This window comes from Jaculus jaculus, chromosome 10 (assembly GCF_020740685.1).
Source record: "Jaculus jaculus isolate mJacJac1 chromosome 10, mJacJac1.mat.Y.cur, whole genome shotgun sequence".
Classification (NCBI taxonomy): Eukaryota; Metazoa; Chordata; class Mammalia; order Rodentia; family Dipodidae; genus Jaculus; species Jaculus jaculus.
Window position 1 is genome coordinate 59,565,425 of NC_059111.1, and position 12,154 is coordinate 59,577,578.

A 12,154-nucleotide genomic window follows, 5' to 3' on the forward strand; every position below is an offset into this window, starting at 1 on the left:
GTGCACAAAGTGGCACACGTGCTGAGTTTATTTGCAGTGGCTAAGGCCCTGGTGTGTCCATTCTCTCATTTCTCTCCCTCTGTCTCTCTCCTTCCAAATAAATAAATAGAAATATAAAACATAAAATAAATAAAAATCAGCCAGTACAATGAATATTTCACTTAAAATGGTTAAAACAGAAAATTTTATAGGTTATATTGGATTGTAATCATTTTAAAACCATCTTATTTTCAGGAAATTCTATTATTTACTTTTTAAGGTAAAACTGATTTTTTCTAATATATCCTATTTGAAATTAATTCATAAGCTATGCATTTATGAGCATAAGGTTGTTTTCTCTCATTATCTACTTAACCTTTAAATGCTTTTCTTAGTGTTTCTTTTTACTTGTTCAGTTTTTAAAATATGTATGTCTGTGTTCCTTTCTTCAGTTACATCTTTTCCATTGCCTGCCCTCTGTATGACCCTTCTTATGTAAAGATCAGGAATCTGGAAGTGTCCAGAATAGCTACAGGTAGTTTGCTTGAAACAAGCGTGTCTGAAGAGACAAGAAGAACTACAAAGTTAGTGGACTAAAGCCTGCACATTGTCCTCTCACAAGAGAGTTCCCACTTCAGCTCTGAACACTCAAACTTCCTGTCATCCCACACTCTTGCATGAGCCTGAGTATTTGTGGTGAGGCTAAGAATGTGGTGATGTTAGATGGAACAGGAACATGTAGGAGAACTTGGTGACTAAGAGAATGTACCATAAAAGGGAAGCAGGGAATGCACAGACATAAGGCTATCTTACAGTGGAAGCTGACACTCCCTGAACAAACACCAAGGCTGAAGGTTGTTCCTAATGTTTATTCTTGACACATCACCAGACGAAGAGATTTAAAACTTGTGTTTATTATATTTTCTTAAAAACTTATGGAAGTTTAGGGTGAATTTTATTCTATTCTTTTAAAGAACCACTATACTTAAAAAAATTTTTTTTTGGTTCATTTTTTATTTATTTATTTGAGAGCGACAGACATAGAGAGAAAGACACATAGAGGGAAAGAGAGAGAATGGGCGCACCAGGGCTTCCAGCCACTGCAAACGAACTCCCGACGCGTGCACCCCCTTGTGCATCTGGCTAACGTGGGACCTGGGGAACCGAGCCTCGAACCAGAGTCCTTAGGCTTCACAGGCAAGTGCTTAACTGCTAAGCCATCTCTCCAGCCCAACTTTAAAAAATACTTTTTATTTATTTGTGGAGAAGGGGAGAGAGAGAGCATAAGAGAGAGGGGTCATTGATATATGAATGAATGAGAATGAAGGGTGTGCCAGGACTCTCACCCCTGCAAATGAGCTTCATATGTGTGCTGTACTTTGTGGATTTGGCTTCAAATGGATACTGGGGAATTGAACCCTAGCCAATCTTGGTCAGCTGGCTTTGCAAGCAAGCAAGCAAGCAAGCAAACAAGCAAGCGTCTTTAACTGCTAAGCCATGTCCTCAGCCCAGGATAAGTTTTAGAATTGAAAAAAAAAATCATGTAACGGCAGGCATTAAAATAACTAGTGAATTTCCCAACTCCATGTTTTAAGGCTAAAATTGATCTTAGGCAATCTCCCTTCCCCATCATCCAATGTTCCCTGAAAAAATAATTCATGTTAGAAGTGATAGATTAGTCATTTCATTTAAGTTGTTCCTAGGACATATTTTTTCTCATCAAGATGGCTTAAAAAGTATGTAAAGTGTGTGTCTACTAAAGGCTTTTGGATAAAAACCAGCAAGGCAGTGCAATAAAGTTTCTCCTTGACTCCTTGTATTCATTTGATAAACACATGTTTATATTATATAACAATGTGAAGTCATGTTCTCAACACCCAAGGACCCAAATGAATAATCAGAAGTAAAGCAAGTCAGTGGTAGAGTACTTGTACAAGTCCCTGAGTACACTTCCTGGAACTACAAGTACACATAAACCTGTTGCAGTATTTTGAATGAAATGTATCCCATAGGCACATTCATTTTGAATGCTTGGTACCCAGCTGGTGGCAGTTTGCTGGAGGAAGTAGGTTACTGAGAATGGGCATTGGGCTGTTATTACCCAGCTTCCCCCTTGTCAGAGCTCAGCTTACTTTTGCTACTTTCTGCCAGTTGCTGTAGCAAAATGTGATGCTCAATCTCTGCTCTACCATCTTTTTTTTTAAAATTTTTTTTTGTTCATTTTTTATTTTATTTATTTGAGAGCGACAGACATAGAGAGAAAGACAGATAGAGGGAGAGAGAGAGAATGGGCGCACCAGGGCTTCCAGCCACTGCAAACGAACTCCAGACGCGTGCGCCCCCTTGTGCATCTGGCTAACGTGGGACCTGGGGAACTGAGCCTCGAACCGGGGTCCTTAGGCTTCACAGGCAAGCGCTTAACCACTAAGCCATCTCTCCAGCCCAGCTACCATCTTTTTTTCTGCCATGGGGAACCTTCCTCTAGAGACTGTAAGCCAAAATCAACTATTTTCTCCCATCAGCTGCTTTTGGTTGTGTGCTTTGTCTCAGCAACACTAAGGTGCAGCACAAACATATGTAGCATTTAATCCAAAGGGAAGGCCCTACGGACTGTAGGCAGAAGAAGAGCTTGGATGAAGCTATTATTGTGAAACAAGAAAATGGTCCAGAAATAAGATTTGGACAGGCAAAGGAGGGGAAACAGGGAGGCCACCTGGGAAGTAAAAATAATAGTTCATACAAGAACCTAAAGAAATCAATGGAATTGGGAACAAGAAGACAAAGAGTTGAGAAGCATTTGACAAAAGTTACTTTATGTGGAAAGGGCAAATTCAAGTTAGTAATGACTTTCAAGCATAATGAGGTGAAAGGTGGGTCACAAATGACTGGTGTGGATATGAGAGGAACTACAACTTGAAGAGGAGAGAAAGGTTCTGTTAAGGACTTTAGGCATATATGCATGCCACATGCTGTACAGGCATCTTGTGTACAAGATCTGATGTTCATGTGTAGGCTCCTGGGTGCCTAGTCATGGCTAGGCATATTCTCAGTAAAAACAATTAAGGAGACAGGACAAGGTTGGGGAAATTAAGGAAGAACTGAGCCTCATATGAAGCACTGGTACTCAACAGTGGTCCACCTGAAGCTAGAGAACAGCCCTTTGTGCCCCTATATGCATCGACTGAGACCTGGAGAGCCCAGGCTACTGCAAAGGCCAGCGATCTGCAGACACAGAGTGTTTGAGTGGGGCACCTAAAGTCCCTGCTGAGTGAGGGATGGTTCGCTCAAGGTGGTCAAGCTGCTACTTCCCCGAAGCTGCTTCCCTCTCAAGCATTTTTATCTTTATTGTTGCCCCTGTTTCAAATGCTCTTCCCCCAGCAGTGACAGCTTTCTGCTTCTCATTACTCAGCTGACCATAGCCACCTCAGAGTTGTCCCCTTGCCTCCCCCAGCACATTGCACTGGCCTTGTTCACTGGTTTACTGTTTGTTTGCCTACACCTCCCACTAGACTAGAAACCTCTCATGAGCAGACTCTTCCATAGGTTAGTTCTACAGGTCTCCCTAACCTTTAGATAAGTGTTCAGTGCTTGTTGAGGAAGTAAAGAAGGGAAGCAGTTGCTGGTGACAGGAGTGCAAACAAATTCAGTGAGCAGGTGTCCATGGGGGAAGTGGATGGGGGACTGGGGAATGGGGAAAAAAGAAAAAAAAAATACAGTCTCAACAAGTGCAGTTTTATTGTAGGCAGTCAGGATGGTGGCTTCAGGGCAAAGTTGCAGGAAATTAACCATTATATGTTGAGCTTTGTATTAGAGGAAAATTGAGAAAAAAGATGCAATTGATATGGTTTGTCCTTCAAGAACCTTAAAATATGGACAATACCAATAATATGAGTGATCTATGAGGCAACATCTGATTAAATCCTAATTGATTTGAATATGAGGTGCTGTTGGTTTTGTAATGAGGACTTTAAGGGTGGAGGGATGAGTAATGATATATAAAACTTGGCCTTGAAAGACATGTTGAAATTAGCCCACTGTTCAGAAATGGTGTTCAAATAATTCAATAGTTTTCTGGCATTATCGAAATAACATTATTTCTGTAACAGAGAAGGAAGTACATAATAATTTTTAAGAAGAATTTTTTTTTGCAAGATTCTGTGTTGCAGGAAAAAAATAAAGTTAAACATCTTCATGGTGTCATTCAAAATGATGAAGATGGTTTGCAAGTAGGGGATAAAGGAGATTACTCAGTTTTATACCAATTAGGATGTGAAGGGTAAATGTTTTTCCTTCAGCCTTGATTACTCAAGTCCCAGGAGCTTTGGGAATGTTGACCACTCACTGTTGGCACAGTAGTTACCTCTTCTTGTAGTTGTTTGTTAAATAAGTGAATATTTATAAGATTATATTATTGTGCCACTTTTAATTCCTCATTTAAGGTACTTTTCAGGTTTTTTTTTTTTTTTTCCCTATGTCAATCTAATTTATGAGTATCTGTGATTTGTTTCCAGGGATAAGAAAAAAAAAGTATGAACTGTAGATCAGCCACTCTCCTGTAGGGGGCGCTAAAAGAGTAGCAGTTTAGAATCTTCCTTTGCTAACCAGTACCTTGTGGCATGCATGACTTGACACAATTTGCCCAAGGATTGTAAACTATGCTTATTGTTGGTATTCTGTCTTTGAGCTCATCAATAATTCTGCAGGCTCATAACTATGTGTTTGTCAGTTTGGTTCACTAAATGTTACACCTGTGTGTTTTTTTAAATGTCATGTATTTGTTGCATGGTAATTTTAGAGTTCTCATTATGCCTTATTAGCATTTGATAAATGTATTCACAGAGACACATTAAACCATTTCCCAAGCTTTTGCAGCATTAATGATGGAAGCCTAAACTTGGCTATAGGATCTCAGATTATTATTTAATGGGGTTGTCACTCAGGACACTTCTTAGCTTCCTTTGGTGCTTTTAAAAAAATTGAATTGAGCATGATGAGATGCATCCCTTGATTAAATGTTTTTCCTTCTTTGCAATCACCATTAGCTGCTCAGCTCCCATTCTGTATCTTTTTGAAGCAGCCCTGCATTAGAAATCGATATCTTTTTGGAGAGACAGTGTGTTGTGGATTGCCTGGACAGCGTATGCACAGTTACTTTGGCTGCAATGCTGCTGCAGAGCTGGGTTACTCTGTCTTCCTGGGAACTCCACAGGCAAGTCCATCGTGTTTGGAGAAAAAAAAAACCACAGATTTGTTTAAAGGGGAGAATTGAACAGTTAAAGCTATCGATAGTGAATACTAGCATGACCTTTGTGCTCTTCTGAAACTGTTTTTGATCATACTCCAGAGATCAGCTTCTCCAAGGTGATTTCTGGATTTTGTTTTTCTTTTGCTTCCCCCTTTCTTGGTTGTAGTACGGCCGTACCATTTCAGCTTGCTAGTGCAGAAAGATGTGAATTCAGTTGCTGTGTGTGGCTGGCTTGGTGCAAACACATTGCTAGAGGTATGGTAAAGAGGTCCAGGTGAATCAAGGCTGAGAGAGACAACAGCAAAACGGTAAGGCAGAGCATGCCTCAAATTATAGCACGGGGTTTTCATTTGGAGCATTTCAGCCAGCCTGACTCCTGACTCACTCATTTACAACTTAAAAACGTTTCATTTTATGCATGTCATTTTACTCTCTCCCATGTATTTGACTGCCAGAATCATCACAGATTGATAAAAGGGTGTTTAAATTAGGGACCCGACAGGAGGTTACTCATCGCTAGTCTCTGGAGGCTCCGCAGGCTACTGCTTATAGTTTGTAAACACCAGTACAGAGATGAGATGAAGAAAACATTCAAGGACTGCTTCTTTGCCATAGCTGAGTCTTATTTCTTTGGAAACTGGTCTTATTTTGTGTAGCTGAGAATGATCTGATAGATTGTTTTGCCTGGCTCCGCTTGGCTGAATGTCCTCTGAGTGAAAGCAGGTGAAGGACGGGAGACCACTTTTCCTCAGGGTAAACTGATATCTGCAAATTTAGCTGAGCTAGATCTGAGTAGAAATATTACCTGTAATATATTAGGCATCTGGGGCTTCCTTTCTGCTCATTTTATACTCTCCTCCCCACCCCACTCTACAGCCCTGAAATGTACCTGCTTTCAGTGTGTACTACCAAACAGAGGTCAGTGTGCTGGCATTTAGCATCGTTACACCTGTAGTGGTTCTGCTCTTGTGGATGGAAGCAGTAATCTTTCATGCAGTTCTGCATGAAGCGCTGGCTTTTCTGGTTGCCTGTTAGCACTTTGGGCACTGATGGATAACCCCAGCATGCATGAAAGAAAGAAAGGACAGGGCTGTAGGCAGACTACTCCAAAAATAAGGCTTACCTGCTCATGAAGAAGATGAAAATCAAAAGATTGAAATGTAAAGCTTGCCATCTGCAGAGGATGATTTCCTATTTCCTTTGTTAATTGGCACCAAGTATTTAGCAGTGAGGGGTTTTGAAGTTGAAGGGTGTGTTTTCATGTTGTATAGAGTGACACCAATACATTGTAAAGTCCTGGTGGGTTTATATAGATCAGGTGCTGAATGTTAAAGATGTCATCATTTGATTTAAGATATTTTCCTTATGTTTACTTTAACTTCACTTGAAATGTAATTGTTGTTCAGTGGCTGTAAGTCACCGTATCATCACTAACTTGCATGTTGAGCTTGATACTAGATCTCTGTGATTTTATGACACAAAAGCTTTTAAGAAAGAATACCTCCTTACTTGATTGGCTAATCAATAAAAATATTAATAGCACGTTATGGTTGAGAGCAAATAATTTTTTGGAGGAAGACCCTTAAATATACTTCCTTATTTATTCACAAAATTAACTATAAAAGTTAGACATTAATTTGTGGGAATGAATATTTGGATTTTTGATCATTTATTATTTTCTAAATAATATTAAAGATGAACTATGACCTATTGTGTCTCATCTGAATTCTGTTTAGAAGATGCTTCATGTTGTTTCTCTGAAACAACATGAAGCATCTTCTAAACATGATATGTTCTAGCTATTTATATTTTTACCTTCACTTTGTATAAGCTGTGAGGTTTATTTTTCATTGTATGACAGAAGGAAAAGTGCATTTGTAGAAAGAATTTTTTTTCTAGCATCATGGAAGTTTTATTTGGATGTGGATTTTAAACTATCAATACAAATGCCAAGATACTACACAAAACATCCACAGTAACTTTTCCATTTTTTTTGGAATTTTCACAAACATTTCCTACATAATTCAACATGTAACAGAGAAATGGTACATTTTTCTTTCATTTTTTTCATTTGAATACAATAGTAAAACAAGTATATGTATATATATATATTTTTTTTTCTTTTCTTTTTTTTTTTTTTTTACAAATTTTAACTAATAAACACTAGGCACGTTGACAGTTTAAGTCTATAAGTGAGAAGTTACCTAATAAAAATAATGAGAATTTACTCAGCATCAGCCACTTCCATAACCAAATGTTATTCTGATGAAACTTGCTGTCCATCAGACTTCTGGTATAGAGTAGTATCCTGCTGCTGCTCACACCTGGGTTCTTCACAATTTACAAAATGTGAAAAGGGGGAGCAAACATTTGAAGAAAACACCCTCAGAGTTCATTATAAGTAGGAGTAAGTGTGACGGAATTTCTGTCTAAGCATCTAGAAATCACCCAAGCTTTATAAATCTATATTCAAGAGGAGCACTTTTGTTCAACAGAGGAGCTGAAAACCAAACTCAAGGGTTTAGGTGGTGGGGAGGGGTTGGGATATTCAACCTCCATTTGAAAATTGTCTTAAAAAAAAGACCACCAAAAATAGATTCACTAAATTTATCTTAAAAATCATAAAACGTTTCTTACAAAAGAGCATTACATTCTGCACACTGCTCTGAACAAATGCCAGGGACATGTGGACTATTACTTTCCTCCCTGTCCCTCCTCCCCAAATGTTTACAGTGACCACAAAGCAAGGTGTTCACAATAATTACAAGGGGGGGGAATTTTTTTAAAACCACCAACAAAGAACAAAAAATAAAATTCACTCACTCTGCTGCTGTTTCAAAATTTCAATGTTAGTTTTTTTGCAGGCCCTCCCCCCAACCCTGTTTGTAAGGAACTAAAACATTACATCTGGTGAATAGCAAAGATTTCACTATACCTCAAATGCAGAACACCTATGAAGCAGAAGAATGTTGGCTTTTTAAACAGAAGCAGGTTTAAAAAAAAAAAAAAAGATGCAGGACTCCTTCAGTTCTTCACTAGTCTTAGAAAAACTTTCCAGAATACTGCTTCACACTGTTCTGTAGCAAATACTGTGCATTCTGTATCTGGTCCTGTGTTCCTGTAATAGTAATGATCCGATCTTCGGAGAAATTTTTGAAGAAAGAAGTACTAAAGCAGTTATGTTTTACTTTGCTTTTACACTCATATTTTTCTCCTCCACAGGCAACATTTCTCGGCCACCTACTTTGTGTAAGACACTGTAAGACAGGTTGTGCAGGAGGCACAGGTGAGATAGGCAGAGCATAGATATAGTGTTGCTATTGCCTTCAATATGAATCATGGGATATTATGGAATGAGCACCATTGTGTCTCATGGAGAGTAAATTTGGTGCTTTTTAAGTATTTTATTTCCTACCTAAGAGAACCCTTTCCCATTCTTTTATATATTCACTTATTGTACAAACATTTGTGGAGAGAATGCTGTGCAGTAGTGATGAATAAAACAAGTTTATCTGGTCCATGTCCACATGGAGCTTACCCTCTACATTTCAAGGAGAAGTTCTATTATAATTTTTTTTGGCAATTGTGACAGAGCTGCTACATATTTGGTATTTAAAATTGTGTTAAATTACATATTGCACAAAACTCACCATTTTCATCATTTAGGCTTATAATTAACTGACATTACATACATTAAGAGTTTCACAATCATTACTACTATTTATTTCCAGAACTTTTCATCATCCTAAAGAGGATATATAGACATTAAATAATAATTATTCATTTTTCCTTTTCTCAAGCTGGAATATCTTTTTGCTTCTACTTTCTATGCCTCTGAATTTGCTTTTTCTAGGTATCTTATTTTATGTCAAGTACCACATATTGTACTGCCCCATTTATGTCTGGCTTACTTCACTTAGTATGTTTTCAGAGTTCATCTGTGTTATAACAAAACTTGGAATTTCATTTCTTTTCAGAGTATGCTTTGACTTTAATGTGAAAAACCAGCAGTCTTCCCGTTATTATATGTCACCAAATCAAATTACCATATGTTCACCACAGTAAATAACTTAGAGCTACTAAAAATAATAGCTAGTGGGCAGGGGCAAGGGATGAGGAATAGAAATGCATTGAGGGAACAATCTATTGATATGTTACATTTAGATGATTTGCATGTTTTGGTAATTGAGCATGGTAACTGAGCTGCTAAGATTTTCATGTCTATTATTTACTGATAGAGAGCAACAATGAACTGAAATATTCAATGGGAAGCTGGATTGCAGCTTTTATCGGCATTCACATTCAGATTTTATCCACTGTTGTTCTCCCTTACTTGGTCTAACTTTATAAACAAAGATTCATCAGAATTCTACCCAAGTCTCCCAATGCTACTGCAGGACAACCTACCACTGTTTTCAGTGGACATTTAACCAGAAACCTTCAGATATCCTCTGAATTAGACAGGAGAGTGAAGGAGGGTGCAAGTTTGATGCCATAGCAAGCAGTTTTTCATTGAATGAGCCAACCATAACTTCATCCATATAATTTTTTTCACTCTTGATTTTCTTTTTATTAAGTTCATTCATGGGTCCTGTCTGAGAAAGGGAAATCAGAATATTGTCAAAGGACCCCACATTGTGCACATGTGTAAAATAACCTGGCTAGGGGTGCTAACTATTGCTAACTATAGCAACTTATAAATCAAGAACATGGACCATCTCAGAAGTACCCATAGCTGACAAGCAAACAAGGTGAATCTGAAGTCAGTAGTATTGCTTGGTCCAGAACAGTTTCCACCTGTTCTTACATGCTTTGTGTTTGGGGTCTCTGAATTATCCTAAGACATTTCTTAAGTTGAGATAAGTTTTTCTTTTTGGATATGGGATCCTTTTTAGAAAGCTAAGTAAGGGCCCCCAAACCATCTATTGGGTTGCCATCAACTAATTTGGCGATTTGCAGGCTTGGTCATTCAGCAGTTATATCCAGGCCTTTAACTCTGTGTCCAAGGGACCAAATCTACATAGAAGAGGAGGGTTCACTATGGCAACATCTATTCCTTGAGTCATCATCACATCTGACTAAGTAGCCCTACCATTTTTTTAAAAAAATTATTTTATTTTATTTTTTATCTTTTCACAATTTTTATTAATATTTTCCATGTTATAAAAAATATCCCATGGATACCCTCCCCCCCTGCACTTTCCCCTTTGAAATTCTATTCTCCATCATATTACCTCCCCATCTCAATCATTCTATTTACATCTATACAATACCAACCTATTAAATACCCTCCTCCCTTCCTTTCTCTTCCCTTTATATCTCCTTTTTAACTTACTGGCCTCTGCTACGTGTTTTCCTTCTTACACAGAAGCCCAATCATCTGTAGCTAGGATCCACATATGAAGGAGAACATGTGGCGCTTGGCTTTCTGGGCCTCCAACTCACTATGTTATGTAGCTGATGCTGGCCTTGAACTCTTGAACCTCGTGTCTCACCTCCCAAGTACATAAGAATGAGTCTCCACACCTGACAGCCCCTTTGTTTCTTGCTCCTCTGTTTTTTTTTTTTCCATATAGCCTCACTTGTGATACGAAGCAGATTCAAATTAGAATAATTAATTGAACATTTAGTTGGGTATGGGTTTCCAAGGAGAAGAGAAGGATAGGCCAGAAAACCACAGATGAGTTACTTTGTGCTGCTTTGAATACTCTTTTACTTTTGCATCAGGAGGCATGGGAGAGGATGAAGAGAAGTATTGCAACATGCCTGACCTCTGTTCCTTCCTTCTAGGACATTTGGATCAGGAGACACATGCACAGTGATCAAGAGCTTGTGCTTTGTAGATTTGTCTTACAATAAATGCCATCATCTTTCTTTATCTATGTGGCCTTGGACATGTTGCTTATTTAATGTGTGCCTCGGTTTAATCACTTGCAAAAGTGAGATGGTGATAACTTCTGGGGCTCTTGTCCGGGGTTAAGAGCCATATTTAGGGCAGTTTTTATAGTAACTATTATGTAAGAGCTGCATAAATGATATTATCACCATTGTCATCTCCTCTCATCTCATCTCGTCTTCAGTTTCCCTTTCTTTTTTCTAGCAACTGCATTATGTCAGGTCCCAGCTCCTTCTCTAGTTTGCTTTATTGTAGAGCATCTATGAACAGTTCTTAATCTTACTGGATTTGAGAAGATAAAAGGAGGTTGGAATAGAATGCTCCAGTTTTCTCTTTATCATCTGGCAGGCTTTGTGAAGCTGGATGTTCTATAGACTTACTCTTCTGCCCAGTTGGCAACACATTTTACCCAGCAGCTTATTGCTAGGCTAAATGAGATCTTGCTAAAAATGTTGACAGTGAAATGCTTCTGGAAGCACTGGCGTTTGTTTTCAGGTGACAGACAAGCAGCAGGACCTGTGCACCCAACTGCTCTGTTCTATTCACCTTGGCTGGCTAAGTGAGGAGTCACTATTGACTTTTCTCAGTGGTTGGAAAGGTTTGCAGAGCTGGTCCTTATGAAATAAGTTAGGACTTTGTTATTAATGGATTGCTGTCAAATTTATTATGGCTCAAATTTTAGGTCTTTATAGTAGGTGGGCCAATTGTTAGAGCTGCACTAAAAGATGCTTCTATTTTCTTTTCAAAGGATCATTGTTCCCTCTGTTTCTCTTCAGAAGCTCTGTGCAGTTAGTGACCTATATATGATTCTCTGGAAATGGTGAGAGCTTCAAAAGTCAATCCTATATTGAGCGATGTCCTACATGTTTCTGAATTCTTTGGTCAGTTTTACATTTAGGTTTTATTAGGAGGTAAGCACAACATTTTCAAACATTGTAACATTACTCTTGATATTAGCCACTAAATTATTCAAGCACTAATAATGAATTTAAATTTTTATTTGAAAAGATGGCTGTTGTAGGTGATGGGATATA

At 38.3% G+C, this 12,154-nt stretch overlaps 1 protein-coding gene across 2 annotated transcripts in view; it reads left to right on the forward strand.

Annotated features, from left to right (window-relative positions):
- Window positions 1-12,154, forward strand: part of Cdk14 (cyclin dependent kinase 14) — a 707,419-nt gene that overhangs the window by 149,320 nt on the left and 545,945 nt on the right. Inside the window, exon 1 of one of the 2 annotated variants that reach the window (XM_045161060.1) lies at window positions 5,416-5,532. The exons of the other annotated variant lie outside the window; for it this stretch is intronic. The gene's annotated coding sequence lies outside the window, so the exon portion shown is untranslated. Of the gene's footprint in view, window positions 1-5,415; window positions 5,533-12,154 lie in introns of those variants that run through there. 2 annotated transcript variants of the gene reach the window in all.